Genomic DNA, 12,147 nt, shown 5'->3' with positions numbered 1-12,147 from the left:
TGCTTTTCAAACTTGTGTGCATTTCTGTCTTCTACTTTTTTGTGACACAGTGTTGAGGGGTCTTCTCTAGCTACTAAGTTCTCTTCCACTAAAATGGCAGAACTTTTGGGTCTAACTTTTGACAAAGACATGGCCGGGATATTCTCACAACACCGAGTATCCTTGACAGTGTTCCCAGCACTAGCTCCACCCCAGATGATGACTGGGTAAAACTTCTTGTTTTGAAACGTTCCCATTCCCGCACATACATACACGGGGCTATTATGACCGAGTATTTAACAGCTAACTGTGCCCCCACTGGCCTAATTGTTACCAACACACCACACCTGTTCCTAGAGGATAAAATATTTCTAAAAGACTGGTCTCTCATTGCCTGGCGGTGCACGAGAGACTGGTTGATATTGATTATTAACACAGCCAAACGCATCACAGACACCATCTTGGTAGAGATACAGACTCTGGAATCTCAGATTAAATCGGTATTGGTAACTTCAATATATAAAAAACAGGCAGAGGAAACAAACAAAAGCAACAAGGAATTCAAAGACTCTGTCCTTGCAACAAAAATCAATAAATTCAAAAAAGGTCTTGCAAAGTTAGCATTTGAAAAAGTGTATCCGTATACCAGTGACACCTATGTACCACCCCAGTTCAATCAAAAGGGGAAGAAATATGGTTCCAATTACTCCACCTCCGCAAGTGAGGATGGATCTAATGATTCAAATTCTTCGTCCAATGAGGAAAGAGGATGGAAAGGGTCCTACAGAAGAGGTAGAGGACAAAGAAGAGGTGGCCAATACGGCCAAGGCCCCACACAATGGTGGCCCCCAGGTCCTTATGGTTACCCTCAACCGTCTTTTCAACCTCCTATGTGGCCGTTTCAACCCTACAACAACATGGTCCATAATCAGCCTTTTTTAGGGTTGGGTCCCTGCCGCACAAGAGGCCGACAAAAGAGCCAAGAGGCAACAGTAATGTATGGGACACACAGAGTACATATGTGTTAGTCAATGTTCCTCAGGAATTGCCTAAAGGGCCAATTGTCACGGAGTGCTTTTGGATGATAACTGTGGTATGACAATAATGAATTCCGAGGTGAATAACAAGGACCCCCTGTAATTTCTAGGACAGGGCAAACTGGCAATAGACAATATAATTCCTAGGATAATGTAAACATGTAATATACTAAATATCATACAAGAAATTAGTTCAAGAACATAGATATATAAAGAAAGACTTCTTTTTAATCATGAAAATACCAAAAAATATAAAACCAAAAAGCACTCCGTGACAATTGGCCCTTTGGGCAATTCCTGAGGAACATTGACTAACACATATGAACTGCACTCTGTGTGTCCCATACATTAATGTGAGAATCGCTGATCTGGGTCAGCATAGGTTCTGAGGTATTTACTACACACCCATGCAGCAGGTAAGACCCATGTTGAGGCCTCAGACAAATGAAATGTATGAGCGTAACAAATGCATAGTCACCTGCTTAGTGCTCGGAGTAATCCCATGTTTCACATGGACCAAGGACAGGTATGCCAACTCCAGCAATCTGAGACACTGTGGCCTCCTAATCCTGGGTGTCAGCCAACAGTTTGCCCATTGTGAAATTAGGAACCATGTGCCTGACTCTGTGTCAGTGTAGACTGGCATAGCTTTTTGGATTACAAATGTGACCAATATGTTTGTAATGGACAGACATCTTATATGTGGAAATTGTCTTTGCACACAGGAATAAACATATGTGTGTTAACCCTTTCACTGTGCCTAATGGTTGATTCAACAGATATGTGTATGCAGCTTTACTGTGTTATTGGGTGCATGCAATATGTTCATGTATACATATTTGTTGAACCACAAACTCAAATGTCTCATGAGGTCAACGTGGGATTATCAGATGTTTTCAAGTGTGCGCCGCATGTGGTGGACATGTATACTTGACCACCACAGAGGTTGCATGAGTGTGACACGGTGCTGACTGTTAAGTCAGGATGCACTGCCCCTGTGACAGGAGTAAGTACAGACTGCCTGACCAGACAGGCCTGTGGCATGGTGTGCCACATGAAAATCTGGGGGATGCAGATTTGTCACTTGTCTGTTGTCGTGCATGCACAATATTCTCGCATTGACATTCAAGACATGAGCCCATCATGGTGTCTGGGGATGGAAGTATGTTCATCATGTCAACAATGACTTTGGCCATCCCATTTGCTGTGCCAATTACAGAGTCACTTGCATGAGATGAGACATGTGTGTAATGACACATGACACAATCATTGCAGATCAGAGAAGAGGCAAAGTGGTGCAAGCTTGCCCATGTAATTAGTGAATTCATACACACATCTGACAGATAGGTCTATTGCTAGCATGTGTACGAGAAGCAGACTGGCAAGTGTCTGGTTCACATATGTGTCAGTCAAGTAAGTAGTGGCTTTTGAATTATGCAAGGGCTTGCTCTGTGATGTGTTGTAATTAAACTCATGTGTCTAGTCAATACAGGTGACTGATGTGATTCTGTTTCTCCTCCTTGTTCACAGCATCATCTATGACTACTGGAGGAGACAGCTCCACGGACCAGGAGGAGGTGGAGAGCCAGACTGGGTCCGCTGTGGAGGAGGTGGAGGGACCCAGTGTCATGGAGGGTGAGGGGAGCCACACTGAGGGACGCTCAGCAACATCAACGTCAGCTGAGAAACACTCCAGCTCCAGTGACGACTCCATTGTGGAGGCGCGTGTGACTAAACCACAGACCACAACTAGCGAGTCTTTCCCCGCCACCATCTCCATCTCCACCCTCCCAGCTTCTCCCATCCCATCCCAGATGTCCGTGGAGCATCCAGTGTAAGGGAGCCTGTCTCCTTTGGTCCAGGCACCACCCCCCTGCCTCAGTCTCACCTGCTGCCCTGAGTGTGGAGTCTGTGAACTTGCTGAAGCAGATCCTTGTGGGCCAGGCATTGATCCTGAGTGTCCTCCATGCCCACACCAGTCTTTTAACGTAATTGGTGTCTTACATGGAGGGCGTGTCATCACACATGTCTGCCCTACAGCGGACCACTCAGTCCATGGCCTTCTCACTGATGGCAGCAGTGACCCTCCTCCAACAGTCCCTCACCCCTCCTACCTCTGCCCCATCCACACTCCCCACTATACTCCCTTCCCAACACACACTCACATCGGCACATGTTTGCACCACTACAGACACAAGCAGCATACAACAACATCAGTCAAAGCCAAATCTAACAAGCACTCACACTCAGGGGACTGATGTACTAGGGTACAAAAGCACTCACAGCCATCCACATGCACTTCGCATTCCTCAGAGACCTCTCCCTACAAAACCCCTTCCCTTGACTCACCTGCAACCCCCCTTCCCAGAAGCTCTTCCTCTGTGTCCTTGTTCTATTCTCCACAAATCCATCTGACCCGACTCACAAGGGGAAGAGGAGGTCACCACACACAGAGAGGAGAGCCCCCACCACACGCACACCCTCCCCCAGGAGCAGGAACACTGACGCCCCCACCCAAAAATCCCCCAGGACCAGGAAAAACAAAACCCCAGCACAATCCTGCACTCCCAGTACACAGTCTCTGTCCTCCAGCACCCAGGCCACTACTCCAGAAGTTCCCCCGCCACACCCTGTCCCAGGTTCCTCCACTCACCGTTACACCATCCCCAAGATGATTAGGCCCTCCCCTACCACAAGCTCTGCCACTCACACAGCATTGCACCCTCAGTTAGTTCCTGCAACTGCAGTGGAGACCTTGTCCCCCCAATCCGTCCTGCCTACTGCATTTGAGCCCCCGCCCACTGCTTCAGACATTGGCACTGAAGTGGAGATCCCACCCACTCCATCGGACATGGCCACTGCAGTGGAGAGCCCACCAACTCAGTCCGACAGGTCCAGTGCAGTTGCCACAGAGACTCCGGTTCCCACCACCCCTCCCCTACTGGTATCCCCTAATTTTGTCCCTGTGGTGCCTGGCCGGCTCCTATGGATGCTCCTCCAAGGGGAGATGTCCCCATGTCATGTCAGTGCAGGCAAGCAATGTGTGGCAACTTGTCAGGTGTCAACCATGAAGAACTGTTGATTGACATGGACTGGCCATTGGCCTTTTGATTAATCAGGATCTATGCATTTCTTTTTGTCCAGCTGAATAAAGCTTATATTTGTTATTTTGTAGATTTTCATTTAATGTACACGATGTTGCTGATGAGTGTCCTGAAGGTGCTGTTGTAATTGTGTTTGTTGACAATAAGTGACATGGTGATGTGATGGACTGCATGTGGTCCATGGTATATGAGTCCCATCACAGTGTGTATCCATGTCATCATTGGCTGTAATTTGAGGTTGTCATGATCCCAATTATTTGGCACAGGGAGTGTGACATTATTTTCAACACTCCACATCTTTGGCATACACTGTTACACATATGTTGGGCTGACATATGTGCGCGTTGTACATTTTTCTGCCTGTAGGCCCGTGTCCAATGGACATGCAGATTAGCACATTGATGAAGAAGTAGTCATCTGTGTCATCAGTGCAACGTGCTAAACATGTGTTTTGGGTGTGTGCAGATGAATTGAGAGACACTCCTGTACACAGGATGATGTGACCAGATGTTTCTGTGTGTTGTGATTGTTGGTTCTATGTCGGAGTTTTATTCTGACACGACAGAGATTTGCAAAGCCAACGTCTGACACAGCTGACCTTCCATATGAGTGAAGTCACGTCATGGCAGTGTGTTATTAATTGACATTGCCTGAGCCCATGGTGTGGGTTCTGTGAGCATGACTGTGTGTTCTCATCCCTTTTTCTACACAGCCAGTAGTCCCTGCAGATGTACCTGTTTGTGATGCTTACTGTGTTGTCCTGTGCTTTGTCAACATCTTTGAATTTGGGTTTCTATGATGTAGATGCATGGAACACTGCTAGTCATTAGAGTGTCATCCCTGGGTGTGGTTAATGTAAGGGCCTGCACTGTGTGCAAACGCACTTTCAACATATTCATGATTCCCCGAGTCACATTTGTGTTTCTGACTTCAGCTTGTTTTCACTATGTGCTCTCTTTCTGTGACTTTGTCAATTGAATGTGTGTGTGACTGCTCAGACTCATCAGATTCTAAGCTTCAAGGTTGGATGATGGCAACATGTGTACTTTGTGTGTCTCTTTGGTTTTTTGATTGGTCTGGGACTGGGATGAAGATCCCAATGTGTCTGATACATTTTACGTCATGCACATGTACCTCATACTATGCAGTGTACAAGATATTCACAATGTCTGATGACTGGCCATGTGTGATGTGTTTGTACACCTCAGATCCCACCACCACCCCAGGGATTGTCATGGGTGCATGTGCAATTTCAACAGTCAATGTGGGCATAGCTGATGCACATTGGTGCCGATCAAGGTGTGTGGACTTTAGACTGGCCAAATGTGAGTTGTGCCAGAGCTAGGCCCTTTCCTACACAGTGGCCTTACATTACAGGCCATGCCCAGTGAGTTGTGTTTGGGTATTTGTGATGGAAGTTGATCTTTCAAGAAACATGACACATTGTGCACAGGTGAATGTGCTCCGTAGTGTGGGCAACATCCGGGTTTGTCATCACAGAGGTTCATCAGACAGGATACTGTCACCACAGTGTAGGGTCCTTGAGGGTACTGCTGGAGTGGGTCTGTCTCTTGATGTGTTGGTTGTTGTCCCACCCAGCTTATTTCAAATGTGTCTGTTGTGAATCCGCTGATCTAACAATGCCCAATTGGCCACAAACAGGAACCCAATTCAGGAGATATTTCTGGATTGTACTGAAAGTGCATATGTCTCAGTGGAGTTCAGCCCCCCATCATGTGTGTTGTAGCCTGGAGAGACTTACACACACACATGTTGTGTTTGTTCTGCAGTGTGTGGCTGGCTGGTTGTGTTAGTTCATCTGCAACCATGTATTTATATTGGCTTTGAGGGGCATTGCGTGGATGTTGTTTATAGTTTTTTTTTCTACAGGACCTGGGACTCCGACATGGTCAGTCTGCACATTCATCATGTTCACTATTTCCCATTGCTGCCACAGTATGGAACATGATCATCGAAATGCTGTGGTCTCCGTGGGTTCCTTTGTATGTGTGTCTGTTTGTGAGCAGATGTGTGTTCATGCATCATCCAAAGTTACTTCTTACAATGTCCAATGGAACATTGGAGGGATTGTTCACCCCCATGGGCAATGATTGCCTACACATGGCTGAGGGTATTTTTAAAGGCACAACAATGTTTCCCTCATCAGATCTGTGTTTGTTTGGCACACAACCACTACTTTGTCACTACATTGCTTGTGGTTTTAGGACCAGGAATCATACGTGATAGTTCGCACATGCTGGTATTTTCAACCTGAGACTCACCTTTTGGTCACTGCAGTGATGAGCAATTAGACCCCATTTCCCCATTCTGCCTCACAATGCTGGGATTTTGTACTCCACACTCACCTTTTGGTCACTGCAGTGAGAGGGGTTAGACCCCATTTCCCCATTCTGCCTCACAATGCTGGTATTTTGAACCCCACACTCACTGTTTGGTAACTGCAGTGAGGGGGGATTAGACCCCTTTTCCCCATTTTGCCTCACAATGCTGGTATTTTGAACCCCACACTCCCCTTTTGGTCACTGCAGTGAGGGGACGGTAGACCACATTTCCCCGTTTTGCCTCCAAATGCTGGGGGTTTGAACCCCACACTCAGCTTTTGATCACAACTGAGATGGGGCTTTCAGTGCTTTTTCAATTTATGTGTCACTATTGCAAGCAGTGTGGACATATGACACAATCTTGGCATGATAGTGGGGGGAGTGTACAGCCTCCACACTCTATGAGGTGCACAGGGCTGGGAGTGATAGCCATCCACCCCCCTATTGGTAGGGACTGCTAGAAGCGATAGCCATCCATGCCCCTGTGGGCTGGACAATGCTGGGAGTGATAGCCAACCATCCCCCTATGGGTAGGGACTGCTGGGAGTGATAGCCGCCCACCCCCCTATGGGTAGGGACTGCTGGGAGTGACAGCCATCCATCCCCATGTGGGCTGGACAATGCTGGGAGTGATAGCCATCCATCCCCCTATGGGTAGAGACTGCTGGTAGTGATAGCCATCCATTCCCCTGTGGGCTGGACAATGCTGGGAGTGATAGCCATCCATGCCCCTATGGGTAGAGATTGCTGGGAGTGATAGCCACCCACCCCCCTGTGGGTAGAGACTGCTGGGAGTGATAGCCATCCATCCCCCTGTGGGCTGGACAATGCTGGGAGTGATAGCCATCCATTCCCCTATGGGTAGAGAGTGCTGGGAGTGATTGCCATCCAACCCCCTATGGGTAGGGACTGCTGGGAGTGACAGCCATGCATCCCCCTGTGGGCTGGACAATGCTGGGAGTGATAGCCATCCATCCCCCTATGGGTAGAGACTGCTGGGAGTGATAGCCATCAACCCCCCTATGGATAGAGACTGCTGGAAGTGATAGCCATCCTTGCCCCTATGGGTAGAGACTGCTGGGAGTGATAACCACCCACCCCCCTGTGGGTAGAGACTGCTGGGAGTGATAGCCATGCATCCCCTGTGGGCTGGACAATGCTGGGAGTGATAGCCATCCATTCTCCTATGGGTAGAGAGTTCTGGGAGTGATTGCATCCACCCCCTATGGGTAGGGACTGCTGGGAGTGACAGCCATCCATCCCCCTGTGGGCTGGACAATGCTGGGAGTGATAACCATCCATCCCCTTATGGGTAGAGACTGCTGGGAGTGATAGCCATCCACCCCCTATGGATAGAGACTGCTAGGAGTGATAGTCATCCACCCCCTATGGGTAGGGACTGCTGGGAGTGATGGCCATCCACCCCCTATGGGGTGGGCAAAGCTATTGGAGATAGATATCCACCCCCTATGTGTGGGTCACTTTTCACGGGTTTGTGAAATTTTTGTGTGTAGTAGATGTCTGACTTACCTTCTGTGACGTACGCATCGGTTGTTGATTCGGTCATAGACGTACAGTACAGGGATGACATGCACGATGGGATTCATGGTTGGTTCATCTCATAGGCGTAGATCGTTGGTTCATCTCATAGGCGTAGATCGTGTTGTGGCACGATTCGGACCTGATGTACTGCTCTTCCAGATGCTGTGACGTGCTGGAGGTGGCGACCTGTTCGGCGCGTAGGAAGTATGCATCGTACTTGGCTGGCCAGAAACTGCTGTGAAAATGCTTCCAGACGACTCCATTTAGCGTTTACGGTGCTGGCTCGTACGGGAAATGTGGCTGGATTCGGAGCATACGTGCCGTTCGCGATTCGGACACATTTTCGCATTGTACTTCATCGTTCGGACGGACTGGCTCCCGGAACCAGTCGGTCTTCAGGCAACGCTACGGACAGCTCTGGGAGGTCTGTCCGAGCAAGATCGGAATCGGCCCCTAAGTGTGTGCAAAAAACTGCTTTAATGAGACAGGGGTGCATCACATATACAATTTACCAATCACTACAACTTATAATTTAGAGCATAGTAATACATTGTGTTCCTGCACAATCCTCCCCTCTCCTAAAGTTTCCCTTGTTTATATCAAATGTTCCCCACGATGACCCAATTTTTTGTTTGTCTTTCTACTGTGGCCAGTTTGATTTGTTTCCCTGTAAACAACTGTAATATCACTGACCTGCTTGTCCTCCAAGCTGATCCGACCGTATTGCAGTGAAACCAACCCTGTTTCTAAAGTTACCTAGAGAGTAAAACCTGCCTGCACTTGTTCATCTGTGACATCTTAAAGCCAAATGATACACCTCAATATATCATAATGCGCATGTGTGATCAAAAATCACTTCTGCGATGCATTGTGTGCAGTGAGATACAAAGAAAAAACAGGACTCGGTTCTCCCTTGAGCTTTGAGCCAAGGTTAAGGTGGGGTTAGTTGCCTGACATTTGCAGGCTATCCTGACCAGTGGATCCTTGACTGAGTGGCATACCAGTCCAACCACTGGCTTTGTATTGGATTATATATCTTTTCTTGTTACATTTCTCTTACCATCACTTGTGGTAACATTTACAAGGTCCTGATGAAGGTTGACACACCTCCTATGAGGGTATTAGGCACATGTCGACCCATGACCACTACTGCACTCTATGACAGATTTCATTCCTCTCTGTCATAGCCTGCTACAGCTTGTGGAAATACAGTGACATGCACACTCTCTTTGTTTCAACACCGTATTCCCAGAGTGCCAATACAAGCATATTTTTGCGCATTTTTCTGTACATCAGTGGCACGCACACCAGGCGTGTCAGTTTTCAGCTCATCCATTGTTTACACGTCTATTCCCAGCGTGTCACTCAAGCATCTTACTGCACATTTTTCTCTACGTCGGTGGCACGCACACCAGACGTGTCAGTCAACTAATCTCATCGGTGACACGCACACCTGGCGCGTCATTAAGGATTTCACATTCTAGTTTGTTGCTCACATCGCATACATGCACACCTTGTGTATCAGTGCCATGCACTTTTGATTCTTTCATTTTTTTTAAGTTGTCAGCCTTAATTACAGTATATAGTTTCTTTAAAAAAATGCAACCTGTATCTCCACCTCCACCTTTGCTTGAGTTTCCAGGCAATCCGCCTATTTCATGGAAAAATTGGTACAATGCGCCTGTAACTTATCTTGGCACAATGGGTGCATCACGCTATAGGGTTGAAAGAAAAAAGTTCCTGCTTCTTCATTCTTTGAGCTTTGAGGGAAGGTCTGTGTACAAACATTTGCCTGCTTTGGTACTTGCCCAAGGTGAAGAAGATCTAGATGAATATGTAGAGGCTGTCAAGAAATTAGAATTACGCTTTGACATTCAACCCAGCCTGGTAGTGATCAGGCACAAGTTTTTCAAACATGAGCAAAAACATGGGGAGGACATTGATACCTTCATCTCTGCATTGCGGAAGTTGAGTGCAGATTGTCAGTTTGAAGCTTTTACAGAGCAATTGATAAGACACCAGTAAATGTTCTGACAGGAATATTCAACAGAAATTGCAGGTAATCCTTCTCTTGGTGAGACTATACGTACTGCAAAAAGCATTGAACTCTCTAAGGTGTCTGTCAAAAAATTGGATCAAAAGGTCGCAAATAATGAAACCGTGACTGTAGTTCGTACTAGGGATATTAAGAACAGTGTAACTCCACGTGCGGAGAACAAATGTTTGCTACCGTTGTGGTAATCTTTCACATTTCAAGTCTGGGCAACCTTGTCCTGCAAAAAATGTTGTTTGCAGAGTGCGTGGGAAACTAGGACATTTTGCAAAAATTTGTCTAAGTGGAAAGTGTGTGGGTTCTTCCACTTCTGATGTAAAGCAAGTCTCTTCTCCTGTTGCGAATGTGTGTGTGGCAGAGCACTGCGATGAAGATTACAGTAGCATACAAGATGACCTTAAGGTTCTGGTTGTTGTTGGCGATATGCACGTCACTGAAGGTGACACTTCCGAGTGTGCTGATCCTTATGTGGATATTGACATTGGAGGGAAGAGTGTGTGCTTATTACTCAGGAGCAAAAATTACAATGATAACCCAAGAATTATTTGGTGAGGTTTGGGGTTCTCGTTCGTTGAAGCCACCAGACAGGTCCCCTGTTTCATATGAAGGGATGAGAATCTAATTGGCTGGATATTTTGAAGATATCCTGGAGTTCAGCGGTAGAAGAATACATGGCAAGGTGTATGTGGCGATCAAAGGATTGTCCATCCTTGGATGGTTGTCTCCAGGGCTTGTTCAAAATGGTGCTTCGACCTGGTACAAAAGATCAGGTTTCTATTATTCGTTCTGAAAATTGTGTTGATAATGTGTTTGAACATTATTCCACTGTTTTTGGTGGGGAGCTGGGTCAGATAAAAGGTTTCACTCATGTCATCAGAGTTAAGGATGGTGCCATACCTGTTAAGCATAGGCTCAGAAATGTACTGTTCAGTGTTAGGGACCAATTGAAAAAGGAACTTAATGGTTTGTGTCAGAAAGGGATTATAGAACCAATTGATTCTTCTCTTTGGCTTTCTCCCTTGGTTGTCGCAAAGAAGAAAAATGGTGAGCTTTGTGTTTGTGTTGACTTGCGCAGCCTCAATAAGAACATTTGGGTGGATTCTCATCCTCTTCCAAAGATTTCTGATATGTTGTCAATGGTCAGTGGTTCCAAGTGGTTCTGCAAGCTGGATTTAGCATCAGCATAATACCAGGTGGTTTTAGATCCTGCTTCTAGACATCTCACTGTGTTTGTGTCACCTATTGGTTCATCCCAATACTGTTGTCTGCCCTTTGGGCTGGCCTCTACGGCTGCAGTATTTCAGAGAATTATGTCTAGCATGCTTAAAGGTATCAAAAGTGTTGTTGTCTTCCAAGATGATGTTTTGATCTATGGTGATTCTAGCGAATCTCATGATGAGACGTTGTATCGCGTTCTTGATGTTCTGCCGGAAGGCAGAGTTGTCTTGAAGAAGGAAAAGTGTGTGTTTAAGGATGAGAAGGTCGAATAATTAGTATTAAATAGTATTATCGAAGCATGGTGTTGAGCCCAGACCTGGTCTTGTCAAGGCCATTGTTGACAGTCCTGCTCCTAAAGACAAGGTTGGTCTCAAATCATTTGTTGGACTTTGTGAGTTTTATTCTCGGTTTGTTCCAGACTATGCTGCTAGTGTTCAGCCACTCACTAACATGCTCAAGAAGAGTGTTTCTTTTGTTTGGGATGACCGTTGTCAGGAAGTGTTTGAGTGGATCAAGGCTCAATTAGTTTGTCCCAAAGTTCTCAGACCTTTTGATCCTAACTCAATGTGCACTATCACTGTTGATGCCAGTGGGCTCGGTTTGGGTGCCATTCTCACACAGTGTGTCGATGGGACAGATCACACATTGGGCTATGCCTCTAGGGTTTTGCGGGGTGCAGAGCTGAATTTTGCTGTGCTCGAGAAAGAGCTCTTAGCGTGCTGGTGGGCTGTCAGGAAGTTCAATCCCTACATATGGGGTATACAGTTCCAATTAAGCATTGATCACAGTCCCCTTGTCGCTATTCTATCAGGGAATAGGCTTAAAGAACATACTCCAAGAATTACTTGTTTGTCCACTAAGCTACTATAGCA

Source organism: Triturus cristatus, chromosome 7 (assembly GCF_964204655.1).
Source record: "Triturus cristatus chromosome 7, aTriCri1.1, whole genome shotgun sequence".
Lineage (NCBI taxonomy): Eukaryota > Metazoa > Chordata > Amphibia > Caudata > Salamandridae > Triturus > Triturus cristatus.
This window is presented reverse-complemented; position numbering follows the sequence as displayed.